Source organism: Triturus cristatus, chromosome 8 (assembly GCF_964204655.1).
Source record: "Triturus cristatus chromosome 8, aTriCri1.1, whole genome shotgun sequence".
Lineage (NCBI taxonomy): Eukaryota > Metazoa > Chordata > Amphibia > Caudata > Salamandridae > Triturus > Triturus cristatus.
The window spans coordinates 970,334,103-970,349,262 of NC_140591.1; the positions used below are offsets into that span (position 1 = coordinate 970,334,103).

General features: G+C 44.4%; 1 protein-coding gene across 1 annotated transcript in view; it reads right to left on the reverse strand.

Moving 5' to 3' along the window:
- EGFL6 (EGF like domain multiple 6) overlaps positions 1–15,160 on the reverse strand; it is a 439,195-nt gene that overhangs the window by 23,201 nt on the left and 400,834 nt on the right. The gene's annotated exons all lie outside the window — the stretch shown is intronic.

Here is a 15,160-nt window from a genome sequence, read left to right on the forward strand (position 1 = left end):
TACAGCTAGGACAGCCAGGGACAGAGTGAGGGACCAGTTTCGATACCTGTAGATCAGCGCTGTCCTTATGTTACTGCGAACTTGAATGGCTCATCTAAGGAATTTTTGGTGGATACAGGTGCAACGAACACTTCTATTTCTCGTTCTTTCATCCCTGTGGCAGCTCTGTCTGGCCATAATAATGTTTCGGTAGGTTTTTCTGGTGTACCAGTTGTAAGCCCCATTTCAAAACCTCTTGCTTTGACTATAGATCCTTTCACTGTGGATTCACCATTTTTGTTGACATCTAATTGTGTTGAGATTATGCCACAATTTATTGTTCTCCAGAAGGTGTCCATATGACAATTAGTCCGGATGTGGAGAGCGCTAAGCAGTGTCTGTCCAAAGATGCGCCCGTTCTTGCGGAGTTTAAAGACATACCACCCACTCTGTGGGCAACAGGTGACACAGACATGGGATTGTTGCAGATATTGCCTGTTTCAATAGGTGTTAAGGATGGCGCCATTTTACCTTGTGTCCCTCAATATAAAATACCGCAAGCAGGAGAGCTAGCCTTGTTGCAAATTGTGCAGGATTTGATCGAGAAAGATGTGGTCGAGGAGACGACTGCTAATATTTGCAATAGCCCTATTCTTCCGATTCTTAAAAGGGCACACTCAGGTTCCTCTGATGATCATGAAGATGTTTATCGTTTTGTGATCGATTTGCGATAAGTTAATAAAATAGTGATTTCCCAGTTTCTGGTGGTTCCTGACATCACCACTCTTCTGACAATGATTCCCTCTTCTTCCCTCTTCTTCTTTAGTATTCCTATTCATCCTTATAGCAGATATCTGTTTGGGTTCACGCTAGCCAGCAGAAGCTTTAGATTCTGTCGAGTTCTTCAGGTCTATACTGGAAGTCCAAGTATCTATAGTCAAGCCTTGAAGGCCCAATTGGACTCCCTTATGCTTCCTGCAGGTAATGTATTGATTCAGTATGTTGACGACCTCCTCATCGCTTCTGACACAGAACAAGGCTGCAGGGACAGAACAGTTAAATTGTTGTTGCACCTGGCCCACCACGGACATAAATTCAAAATTTCAGTATTGTCAACAGGAGGTCACCGATTTAGGTCACCTACTGTCAAAGGAGGGTGGGAAGCTAACTCTGGAGCGTATTAGTGTTATTGTTAAAATGCCCATTCCTCAAACTCAAATAGATGTGCACGCTTTTATTGGCATTACTTCCTGCTGTCGCCAGTGGATTCCAAATGGTTCCTTACTAACCAAACCCTTGCTTGCTTTGACTACTAAAGATGTGCATGAACCCCTGCCTTGGACGCCTGAATGTGAGCAATCATTTTGAGCAATTAAAAAGTGAGCTTTGTTCGGCTCCAGTGTTTTGCATGCCTAACTATAGCAAGCCATTTGTATTATATGTCCATGAGACGGCTGGTTGCGCACTTTCTGTTCTAACACAAAAATGTGGAGATACGCAACGGCCGTGTGCTTATTTCTCTGCTGTTCTTGCCCCCATTTCAAGAGCCCTGCCGAGCTGTCTAATAGCGGTCGCGGCTGTGGCCGTCTCGATAAGACAATCGGCTGGACTCGTGCTTGACACTGATTTCACAGTCATGGTACCCCATGCTGTGGATACACTTTTGAATAAGGCCAGGACACAGCACCTCACCATTGCACGTCTGACGGGTTATGAATTGACACTCTTTGCCAAGCATATTACGATCAAACGATGTGCCACTCTGAACCCAGCCAGGTTACTACCCCTCCCTCCTGAAAATAATGAAAATGAGAAACATGATTGTATCTTCTGGATGGAAGAAGAGATGAAAGGATGGGTAGACTTGAATGATGTTCCCTTATCCGACCCACAAGGGGAACTATATGTCGATGGCTCTTGTTTCAAATTGCCAGATGACACTATAACTGCTGCTTATGCCATCACCACATTGCGTACAGTCGTAGAGACGTCACAAGTCCCTAATCAGTCCGTCCAAGCAGCTGAGTTAGCCGCCCTTATTCGAGCTTGTGAATTGAGCGAGGGACTGGTTGTCAATATTTATACTGACAGCCAGTATGCCTTCGGGATCGCCCACAATTTTGGGTGACTCTGGGCTGAGAGAGGGTTCCTTACTTCTCATGGCGGCAGAATCCAGCACGGACACCTGATATTGAGGCTTTTGTCTGCTTTGACACTCCCTAAGAAGTTTGCAATAGTGAAGTGTAGTGTCCATAGATGTAGGCAGAGGGAATGCTTTTGCTTATCACACAGCTAAGGAAATGGCACGGACCAAAATGAAAAGAATGTTTGTAGCAGGACCCGCTAGGTGGGTGCCTGAAGGTACTATTTTGAGGATACGCTTGAGAACGTGAAAGAGATACAGAGCTAGGCTACAATAGAAGAGTTAGCAATATGGCAAGAAAGTATAGCACAATTGAACGATGACGGATGTTGGATTGACAAGTCAGGAAAGCAGAGATGGATGTTACCAGATGCATATGTCTTTCCTGTCGTTACAATGGCCCATGGCCTAGCCCATATCAGTGCTAAAGGTATTTGAAAGTTGTTAGACCCTGTACGGCAAAATGACAACATCCCCAAGACAGCTGCACATTTAGTAAAATACTGCATGGTGTGCATGATGCACAATCCAGGAAAATGCACTTTCCCCTTTGAGGTCCTCCAGATGGACTGTATCAAATTAGATAGGTGTAATAATTTGAAGTACATGCTGGTAGTTGTCTGTGCTTTCAGTAAATGAGTTGAGGCCTATTCCACTAAGGACAATACAGCTGTTATGACTGCAAAGGTACTCCTGAAGGAGTTCTTTCCTCGTTTCAGCTTGCCCCGTTTGATCTGGAGTGATAACGGAAGTCATTTTAATGCCAAGGTCATTCAGCAAATTTGAGATGGTTTGCACATAAAACAGACGTTTCATGCTGCAAATCACCCACAGTCAGCAGGCCTGGTTGAGAAGTACAATGGTACTCTCAAACTGAAATTGGCCAAGATCCAGGAGACAACAGGGTTGCAGTGGCCAGATGCTTTACCATTAGTTCTTTTATCTACAAGAACAACAGCACATTCTAGGACAGGATTGTCACTGTACGAGGTTGTGTTTGGGCACCCCGCAAATGTCTGGGGCATCTTCGTAGATTTTCTGACATTGAATACCCATTGTTAATAGATTACCTTTGTGAGTTACCTGAAAATTTGCGTTTTACTCACCAACAGATCCATGAGTCCCTGCCAGTTACACCAGAGGGGCCCGGACATGACATTCAGCCTTGGGATTTTGTCTTCGTTTGAAATTTCCAGAGAAAGAAGAGTTTGGAGCTGCGTTGGAATGGGCCGCTCCAGGTTTTGCTGGCAACTCGCACCGCCATCAAAGTTTCTGGACGTAAGAACTGGATTCATGCCTCCCATTGCAAGAGGGGCCCCTTCTGTTGCCCTATGATCAGTGGGTCAAAGAAGGAGTAGATGACCAGGAATGTGAGCAGGTTCCTCGTTTTGATCCATTCAGTGACGCTGTCCTCACATGGATGCAAAGCGACAAGGAGAATGATGATATCCTGAACGAGGCTATCCCACCAGAGATAAGAACTATTCAGGAGCCTATTTTCGCTGACCCATCTGTGCCTGGAGTCACCAGGTACAATTTGCAACCCCGACTGAGGAATGGTGCACCAAAGGAGAAGTCAGATTAGATAGTGATGGACTGCGTAAGTTAGGGCGTACTTTGCTGTAGTACCAATGAGGTTAGCTTAGGGAGATGTGAGATTGGTGCACTGTTCTTCACATTAGACAGGATAAATTGAACGTGCTCCCTTGGAAGGGGGTATATTATCCTGATCGTCGTTGGCTTCATCTTCAGCTTAGGACTGAGCAAGCTCCACCACCGGTGCTCAAGAGCACAACGTTTGACGAACAATAGGGGCCTGTACCAGTGAGGCTCAGACGGACACTGGGAACACTTGTCTTTATTATCATTTTCATTGCATTTCTTTCCTTGCCTAATCATGCATCCTTTTGGTCGGCTTGTGGCTGAGGAGGAACAGCCATTTGCACCACTGCGTTCAATGAAGGGTTGGTTGAAAAAGAGTAAAATAATTTGCATATTAATAGTTGTGATGGTACTAGCAACAGTACTTGGAATGTCTTGGGTCTTATAGGAGAAATTCCCTGTGCAATCCCTGATGGATAATACCACCATTCCCCCTGAGCAAATTGTTGTCACTTTGGCCCTCACAAAGGAGAGCATAGAAAGTCTTACACAGAAACAAATGTTGCATCAAGACCATAATGTGTCCAATACAACTAATTGTTGGGTTTGTGGATTGCTCCCCTCAGTTACTCATAATTTGTTGTCCATTCCATTGTCATATATTAGTAGCTGTGAAGTTTGGTTTGAATTGTTCATTGTGGTGCACTACCATTTTAAACTCTCTACTCTGGTTATGACACCTGCTGATTCTCGCACTGTGGTAGAGTATATACTTTTTCATCACAGGTTTACTCCCATAGGACAGGCAGGACAAGAGAACTCCGGTACATTGTACCCAAAATCCTGTATGAGCACATACGAAAAAGTGAAGAACGAAACATGGCTTCGAATGGAAATGGCTGATTTCCAAAGGTTCAAGCACCTCTGAGTATTTTCAGTCTTTCCAAGCTTGCAATATTACTAAGGACAAACCGATGCCGGTGTCCATAGCCAACACAACAGCTAATATCTGTGTGTAGGGGACTGGGGAGGTAAAAGTGGGGGAGAGTAAATGCAATTTTACCTACAGATTGAGAACATTAATAGTCCGCCCTTGGTCCTACCCCATAATGTCTATTTTATCTGTTGATCCCAAGCTCATGTCTGGCTTCCGAGGGAATGTTCAGGTAAATGTTATCTCTCTTTCCTCCTTCCCCCTGTGTATGTTGCTCCATCCAATTATCATAAAGATCATCAGCTGCAACCTAGGAGTACATACTTGCCCCGAGTCAGAAGGGTTGTTGACACAAAGGATATAGATCAGACAGATACCACTTCACAACAATTTGGGGATGCCATAAAGGGTCTACTACCTTTTTGTGGCCCAATGGCTAATAGTCTTCAACTATATCGGCTAACAAGAGTTGTAGAGGGCATTATTAATACAACTGCTGAAATACTGACAAACATCCCTGCTAAGCTTCAGGCCAGAGATGAGTCACTTTGCAGAACCGGATGATGTTAGACCTCATAATTGCAGATAGGGGCGGGGCATGTCGTGTCATTGGCAGCAGTTATTGTGTTTACATACCTGATCATGCTCCCAACCTATATGCAGCTATACAACAATTGCATAGACTTTTGTCTGACATACACCAAGAGACAGGTACTGGGACCCTATTGGGGTCGTTCTGGAACATACTCACATCCTGGGGTTGGAAGATCTTCACTTTCCTAGCTGTGGTTTCTGGTATTTTCTTCACGTGTTACCTCTGCATACAATGTCTCTCAGCTTGTTGCTCTCATTGTATCACTATCCTCACTCCCAAGCTGAAAACGTCAGTTCATGATACTACTGCAGCAATTATGCTTCAAAAAGATATCAACAAATTGATACAGATTGACGAATCTTTTCAATCTGTTCCTGACATGGAGTATATGGACTGTTCCGAGTACAGATGTCCTTTTGCTCATAAGAATGTTATGTCTTTTCTGCCCACCACATAAAATTAGTTAGCAAATGCTAAAAGGAGGGTCTGAGGAAATGAACATGTTATTGCTATTTTGCTCGTGCATTGTTCCATGTAAGTTAGCATTTTATGTTTGGCCTCCATTTTGAATCATGACATTGACTGCTTATTGTTTACTGGTGAAGCCGGCTGTGGAAAGTTTCCTTTCTCCAAGGTTAGGCCTTGCTCTGCTTATGAATACACTGTTCTTTTTAGTGCATACCTTTCCCACTAGATAAAGGCCTCCTCCCACCAGTCTAGCAGCAGGCCCGGACAGAGTGAGCTTGGGCAGAAGATACTGTGTGCCCGGCCTCAGAATCAAAACCCATCCTACTGTACTTCTTTGTGTTAGCTTCACCTTCCTGGAAAATTCCATTATGGGCGGGTCTTCCTTGGTTCTGAAATGTACATAATGTATAGCTATGTTTGTTGAAGTCACGCCTCTCTGCAACACCCATAAACAACTGGGCAGACGGGGCTCCACACGAGTGTATCTGAATAAATATATACTTGGTTGGTATTCTCTACTGTCTGACCGACTCTTCATTTGGTATGGAAGGCTGAGAGGTGGTCGTGGGTGACCCGGGTGACCCTAAATGGGCCACTTCCTTCAGCACCAGGTAAAAAGGTTCATCTTTTGGGTTCTCAACCTCTACTTGCAGCAAAGTCAATTTTAGGTAATTTATCACAACCTGTTGCCCACTAGTGGCAGCACCATAAGTAAGGTGTTATCTTTTATTTTGTTGGAGCACTGCAGTTGAGTGCGTGTCTATGTTTGAGTTTCTGTAGATGCACCTAGACATTTGGCAACAATCCCTACTATTTGATTGCATGGCCAATCATGTGATAATCACAATCATGTGATGAACAATCCTGATATGATGGCTAACCATTGCATGTGGTATGTGGTTGCATGTCTTTGACCTAGTGGGCATCTCAAGTACAGTAGTCATCCATAGAATGCAGAGGCCCTACTGAACACATGGTCAATAGCAATGGTGGGTATATTTAGCACAAAATGCCTGTTATTGAAAGTAGCAGGAATTCTTGACAAGCAGCTAGTGGCCTTTCCTAGCATTTTCTTCCCTCACATATGGTGGCCAACCCTGGCAAGTGGTGGATATTTCTTTTATCTGGTGGCCCTAGTTTAAATCTGTTGGCCATTACCGGTATGCACTAGTGATCACTAGTGTGCAGAGTGCATTCACTGTCACATGGTTAAGCTCCCTGTCATTTGGAGCCCTTTTTAAACACGCTAAGTTCAAGAGGTACCAACAATTTTACAGCAAAAACAACAAAATTAAATTTATGAACCAATTTAGAAAAATATTATAAACAAATAGACATCAACATATTCAATACCAGATAAGGAGAACTACAGATAGGACCTTCGAGTGATTTCAGGCTGACCACAAGCGAGTAGTAGTCTGATAGACACAGCCACCACAGTCAACGTTTTACCTTTTGGGTTAGAATACTTTTTGGAGGTCATAGTTGTCAAGCCAGGAAAGGCCCAAATCAGAAGTCAGTGGGGGAAGCGGGGGGGGGGGGGGGCTCCCAAAGTTCGATAAATTTCATCAAGCTCTCACTGAAGACAGTAATTGTGAAAGGAAAACCTCCAAGTGGGACAAAACTGGATTTTGAAGCGGTAGAGGGCTCTTCACTGCTCTGATAGATTTGTATCTCTCCCTGGTCTCACTCCAGGCCATATGTACTAAAATGTTTTAAAGTCACAAACAGTCCAAATTGCAGTTTGCAACCTCAAAATCATCCTTGCCATCTACTAATGACATTTTAGGGGTCAGTACATTTTTACAGATTCGTAAAAGGGGTTTCAAACACACTGCCGAATTGCTTTGTGGAAGGGCGCATTGTAAGCGTCACATCCAAATAGTGATTCGGTATTAGACTTAAGTTCGACACTTACATCTGCCACTGAACACTACACCTTATATGGGAAGGCTGTTCTACTTGACCATCATAAGTCCTCACCTAATGTAAAGCATTGTCCACGAAGGGTGTGGAGCTAAGAAGGAGTTTAGCCTGCAGTGCACCGTGTATTTCAAAAGTCACATTATGTCACCATGCATGGCTGCTCAGGAGTAGCTACATTCTTTGCCAAGGCCAGCAGCCAGGAAATGGACTCTTGAGAAGGGAAGGAGCAGTGGAAAAATCATTCAGTAAATATAGAGATGAATTAACTTGGCCTCTTTGTGGTGGTTGATGTGTCCACATGAATATATTTGGGAGAATGCCTGGGCATATGAAGGCCATATTTGGCAAGTGGTTCATGGCATGAGCCAGTGATCCTCTATATGTGATCGTAATCCTTGGCATGCAATTACTATTCCTGTAACTGTGGTGGTCACCCATAGCATATGATATAGGTTAAGCCTCTGTGGCAAACAATGACCATCTCTGCATCAGGCGGCCAAGGCCAGAATAGAGCACATACACCTGAGATATGGAGGTAGTGGTATACATGACAAATAGTAGCTGTCTATCACATAACATAGCTAATCAGGTAGATGCTGCTGTTGGATAATACTAAGAAAGACTTCTTGAGAAAATGACATGATAGTATTTGATGCTAACACATGCAAATTAAAAGTAGTACTTGAGGACAAAACTATTTTATTGTTAGAAAGGGACACTCACTCTAATCTTTGCTAACAAGATTTGTTTGTTTAGGTAAGTGGAATGTCGGTATTTCTGCAGGACAAAAGGTTGCGTTTTCATAAATGTACAGTTTTTTTCTGAAAATGCTATTTTTTGAGGAAAATAGTGCCTTTACCACAATGACACACTGGTATTTGAAGGCGAAAGTGCAGCATTTTTAGCAAATTATGCTGATGCTTGGGAAGTAGATCTGTTTATTTATTTAAAAAAAGTAAAAACTGGTATTTGTGCACAAAGAGTGCATTTAAAAATAAAATAAAATTTGTTTGAGGAAAATTAGCTTACCAATCAAACATTAAAAGTTGGTAGTGGTATGACAAAAGAAGACCTAGCTAGCTTTTGCTATGTAACCTTGATGAGGCGGATAATGTCACTCAAAACTAATGTGGTGTAAAATGCTAGCGTAGCCTGGAATGTGTCCCAGGATCGAAGGGCTCATGATACCTAAAAACCAGAGAGGGGTCAGCATAATGTTTGCGATCCGGGCCCCAGAAAAGCTTCTCACAATCTTGATTATTTATTAAATGCAAAGTGATTGGGTGTTTTAGTTTCAGTCGCTGGCAGCCATACACCCATTCTGAATATGAGGAATTCATATATGTGAGTAAGAGATGTAGGCGCTGCCCATTATTTTTTTATCGGATAATGGAAAGTTTTAAGAAAGTGTACAGTTTTGCTCACTTGCCTTTACATATCAAGCAAGGCAACCATTTACTTGGCATTGCATGGAATGTAACCCCATTACATTTCTTGCCCAAGAACTGATCATTAGGGTAAAGAGTAGCCAGGACTCATAACCAAGGTGAAACATTTAGGAGATACCAAACAGAGCTCATTATATTTACCCATACCACATGCTTATTTATTTTCAATGTTTGGTCAACCATATAGTTTCCAGGAAAGTTAGAAACTCATCAGGGTGTAGGGTTTATGAGGAGAGGAAATAGCAATGAATGAAGCCCAGAGTCTGTAGACCTAAATGCACTGTTCACTGACAAATGGAGTGATGAGCGTATGGTGACAGCCTCCTACAGGTGTCGGTTGGCTTTGAACCCTGTGTTCAGAAATAGTCATTTGCCTAAGCAGCATACATCTCATGTTCAGTGAAAAACATAAACCACTGTACAATGTATGCAAACTGCCCTAGTTTAGGAACAAGTGAAACGTCCTAATGCTCGTTATGGTAGAGTGGACTTTTCATGATTGAGATTAAATTGTGTCAATAGCACAGAAAGGTCTTGAGTACAGTTGTGTTGAAACTTTTGGGTACTGCCCAAAGCCCAGTGGACTCTATTCACATACTACCTCTTCCGCCCACCTTTTTATCTGGGGCAGAGGATCTCTGGGATAGAGAGGTTCCAATTTAAAGAAGGAAATGTTCAAAAGCTGCCACTGTGACATGTGTGTCCTCTGTGAGAAGTAGGCCCAATGGCCATTTCCAGTACAACTTTGTAACTGGGCTGATTACCTTATTGTTTTATACACACAGTGTGAACATTTGTGACTTTTATTTTTTATTTTATAGACGGAACAAGTAAATATATTGCAGTTTTAGACATTTTAATTAATAAGACAGCTGTCTAAAAATATTTTGCTTTGGTGGGTACCCTGTTTCTGCTTTCAGATGGTGCTATACACAGTGGCGGCTGGCACAGCTCGCAAGTGGCAGGTTGGGTGCAGGGAAGAGGTGGGGCATAGGGGGAGCGCGCGGGTCAAAAAAAACACATCTTCCCATGCTTGAATCATTCCCCGTCGTCGAGATGGGAGTCCCCGGTATACATAAAATAGCAATAGAAGCCATTACAAAAGAAGAAACTAGGCCTAGGCCCATTCTAGTTTTGTAACATATCCACCTCTTTTTGTAAAAGAGACCAAATAAAATGAACAACCAATCAGATTAGCCTCACCCTCTAGAACCTTCCTGAGAGAGCCTCAGACCCTCAGATTTTCATAGCCGTAGTGTAATACTATAACTGAAGCTTCTGAAGGCTGAGCTTTCCCAGGGGAGGAGGGTGGGTCTCATGGGAATCTATGAAAGTTTCCAATACTGGAAAACTAAAGTTACAGGTGAGTAACTTGTTTTCTTACTCCAGTATTGGAACGTTCATAGATTCCTATGCTTGAATCAGAGAAGCTAGCAGTTATGAGCACATTTTTTGAACCTTGATTCCTTATTCATCCATTACTAATCATTAAAATCAACAGTCAATGGAAATTAAACAAATTGTAAACATAAGGAAAAAAGGAAGAAACAAGCAAATGAACTTCAAAAATATGCAAAGAGCATAAGCAGAAAGATGGAAGGAGGGTAGAAAGGGAAAGCTCACCACGCCATACGGTCCGTCATCCTCGTCAGATCCCTCCTCTTCAAGGAGGAGTGCAGGTGGTAGAGTTGTCACCCTCCTGGGGGAAGTCATCTCAGGGGTAATCTGGCGCTTACTGATTGTAATCACAATTTTTTCCCTCGTCGACGAGGTTGTCGACGATGATGTAAGAGTCGTCGACGAAGATATGACCGCCATCGACGGAGCCGTTGATGAGATCGTCGTCACCACAGCAGCAGATGCCGCCGTCGTTGTTGTAGACGTGGTTGCCATCGACGTCGAGGCCGTCAACACCATCGTCGACGACGAAGTTACCATCAGCGTCGAAGCTGTCGATGCTGGACCCTGCAGCGTAGGCGACGAAGAAATCACTGTCTGAAGGAGATGAGGCCTTTGACTGTACCTTTGACGCCTTCGTCGAAGGAGTCGTTGACAGCGTCGTCGACAAGTGAATTTTCTTCACAGGCTTACCATCAGAAGAGAGAGATGAGGGCTTTTTGAAGGCTTTTGGAGCCACTGGAGGAGAAGATGAAGGTACTGAGCTGGACTTCCTCTCTGATGCCACTCCTTCCCTCTCCTTTACACCTCGGTGAGGAGATTTGCTATGACTACGCCTTTCAGACCTATCAGAGGTCTTTTTCAAGGCTTTACTGGGACGGTCTTTAGAAGGCGAAGGAGAAGACCTATTTCTCTTCACAGACCTCCTGGAAGATGTAGCAGAGGAGGCCTCATCACTGTCACTGGAGACTGGTTCCTTCCTTGACTTGAGCTTCTGGAGCCAGGTCAAGAGACGCCCCTCACGGTCTCGCAACGTCTTTGTTGAAAAGGTGTGGCATATCTTACAGTCTGCTACCTTATGGTCTGGGTACAAACAGTAAATACAATCCTTGTGCTTGTCCTCCAAATAAAGTCTCTTCTTAGCACAGGTTGCACACGCTTTAAAGAGGGCTTTCTTCTCTTTATAAGGCATCTTGACACCAAGTTCAAGCAGTTCTTGTAGAAAAACTGTAGAAATAAAGTTGACAGGAAAAAACTGAGCAGAGCTCAGTGGAGACTCCCTTGCACAACGTGCGGTAGAATATCTGAGGGTCTGAGGTTCTCTCAGGAAGGTTCTAGTGGGTGAGGCTAATCTGATTGGGTATTCATTTTATTTGGTCTCTTTTACAAAAAGAGGTGGATATGTTACAAAACTGGATTGGACCTAGGCCTAGTTTCTTCTTTTGTAATGGTTTCTATTGCTATTTTATGTATACCGGGGACTCCCATCTCGACGACCGGGAATGATTCAAGCATGGGAATTAGGCATTTAGTAGGGTTGTACCCTCCTCCCCAGCTCTTCAGCCCTGCCCTTCCCTGCCCCCTCATTCAAGCTTCAGCAGCAGGAGGACAAAATTAAAATGATAATAACAATACAATTATTATCATTTTATTTATTCCTTTCTTTTCCTGCTTAAAAGACAGTTGGGCGACAAGCCGTGGTGCGTGCAGGTAACAGCGATGGGGTGGTGGGGCTGTGTAGGGGGGAGTTCGAGGGACGATGCAGAGGGAAAATTAAAGGGGCGACGCTCCTCCGCCTTAGCGAAGGAGCCACCACTGGCTATACACCTTACCATCAGCACGGTCTTGCAGTAGTGGCCCATCCTTAAGGGCAGGGGGGCCCACCCCACACTTTTTTACAAACATGAAGAGTGTCTTTCCGGCTGAGTGAAGGTCAGCCTGACAGACACTCTTCATGTGCAGGTCAGTCAGCCAGGTGATGTCCATGTGCTAAATGTGCAGGCCACTAGCTTTTAGAGTTGAATTTTGCTGGTCTGAAGATTTCACAGCCCTGCAGGCGTGACCTTGGTGCTTGGAGATCCTTCCCCTCATGACGAGGGGGCACGTCACAGATAGACTCGAACCTGGGCACTTCAGTTTTGAGCCCTGAAGTGCCCAGAGCTGACTGGCCATCATTAACGATTGTCACAGATTGGGGTGGGGTCAGCAGTCCTACTGACTCCCCATCTCACTCTGTGATGAATAAGGGACTGCTGCCTTCACTCATTGGCAGACCCATAATAAGGACAGCCAATGAGAGGATGTGACAGTCCCAATCCTCCCACTTTCCTCCCACCACGTGAGATCACTGCCATGGCCAGTTACGTTTTTTTTAAATGTTTGGTGTGTGCATGCATGTGTGGAGAGGATGTGACCTAACGGCTAGAGCAGTCGACCTGGAAGCTGGGGAACCGGGTTCAAGTCTCCGCAGGGACTCTCAACCTCCTGTGATTCTAGGCAAATAACTTAATCTCCCTGTGCCTAACAAAATTAATGTGTCCTTCCATAACGCAACTGGTGCTCATGTAAAGAACAAGATTCCTTCGGGTCAAGTTTGCGCTATAAAAAATATTTTTTGTATGCATGTGTATTTGTGTGCTTGTGTATGTGATTGTGAATGGTCAGTGTATGGGTATGCACTTTTGAATGGATGGGTATGAGTGGGTGTGCATATACATGGATGATTGTGAGCATGTCTGCGCCATTGCTTGAATAGCCGGCTGCCACTGCTGTCTTGGTACCCGAAGTCCCAATGCTCAGATATACCATAGGCACCTCAGTACGTCATCTGTTACCTAGTCATTTGAGCCTATACATATCCCCCAGCAATTGGAACCAGGTTTGGGACTGAGAACCAGCAGGTTTTGCAGAGCCTCTCTTTGGTTTCTAATCCAAGGGGCAACTCAAATTAGTAAAACATAGACACTCAAGAAAGAAAAAACATCGAATTTGGCTCCATTGATTAGTGATGCTGTATTAGCTAATTCATGAAGGAACAAGTTTGATCTGCTTTTTATGGTCTGGCCTACACAGCGCATGTGCTGTGCTGCAAGACGTATTGTTTACTATTTAGTAGGCCTGAAGCATACCATTAGTTGTATTAGTTGTCACTCTCATTTGCACTCTTTTGATTACTTAGCTCCCACAGGCTTCCCTTCCTTTCTTTTGTTAGCTCCTCCCTGGAGCATGGACCAAGTACATGTGTTCTTCCTCGCCTTTTTGCAATGCACAATTTCTTTATGAGAATTTTGGTATTATTCCTGGACGTGAAATGTGCTTTCTTACTTTTCACACAGGCATACGACTTCTAATTTATGTTGCTTTCACCCTATCTGCTGCCTCCATCTACAATTAGTTACTCACACCCACAACAGTACTACTCTACACCACTCTACGCTACTCTACTGTATGCCACTCCACTCTACACTACTCCACTCTATTCTATGCCACTCTACTCTACTCTATGCCACTTCACTCTACACCACTCTGTCATTTCACTCTACACAACCCCACTCCACTGTCCTCTACACCACTATACTCTACGCCACTCCATGCCGCTCCACTCTATGCCATGCAATTCCACTCCACTCTATGCCACTCTACTCTAGGTCATTCTTCTCAACGCCACATTACACTACGCCGCTTGATTCCACTATATACCACTCCACATTACTCCACTCACTATTCGACGCCACTCTACTCTACAGCATGCCACTCTTTCCCACTCCACTCTACTCTACGCTGCTCGTGTCACTCTAGGCCACCCTACTCTATGCCACTCTACACCACTCCATGCCACTCTACACCACTCCACCCACTCTATGCCATTCAACTCTACCACACTCTACTCTACGCCACTCTACTTCCCTTCACACGACTCTATACCACGCCACTCTACTCCCCTCTACTCTATGCCACTCCACTCTGTGCCTTTCTAATGTACACATTTCTACTCTACACTATAAAACCCCACTCCACTCCATGCAACTTCATTCTATACCAACCTACTCTATGCCAGTCTACTCCACACCACCCTCCACCACTCTACTCCAGTCTATGCCACTCTATGAAACTCCACTCTACTCCATGCCACCCTCCACCACTCAACTCCAGTCTACGCCACTCCACCACACTCCAGCCACTTCCCTGCATGCCACTCTGCGCCACTCCATTCTAACCAATGCCACCCTATGTCACTATGCCACTCCACTCTACACCACACCATGTCACTCTACGCCACTCTACTCTACTCTACACCATACCACACCACTCCACCTTACTCTCTGCCAGTCTACTCGACTCTACACTACGCTACTCTGCCTCACTCCTCTCTATGCTTTCTACTCTATGCCACTCTACTTTATGCCACTTCATTCTGTGCCACTCTATTCTAGGCCACTCCATTCTAGAGCACTGGACTCCTCCCCACTCTACACTACTTTACTCTATGCCACTCCACTCTACTCTACACCCCTCTGCACTACTCTACACCACTCCACGCACCTCTACTCTACGGCACTCTACTCCGCTCTCCCCTATAACACTCTATTGTATGCCATACCACAAGCTTTTAGCCATGCTGAACAGCATCCACGCCGCTATTCAACATGGGTAAAAGACGTTAGCAA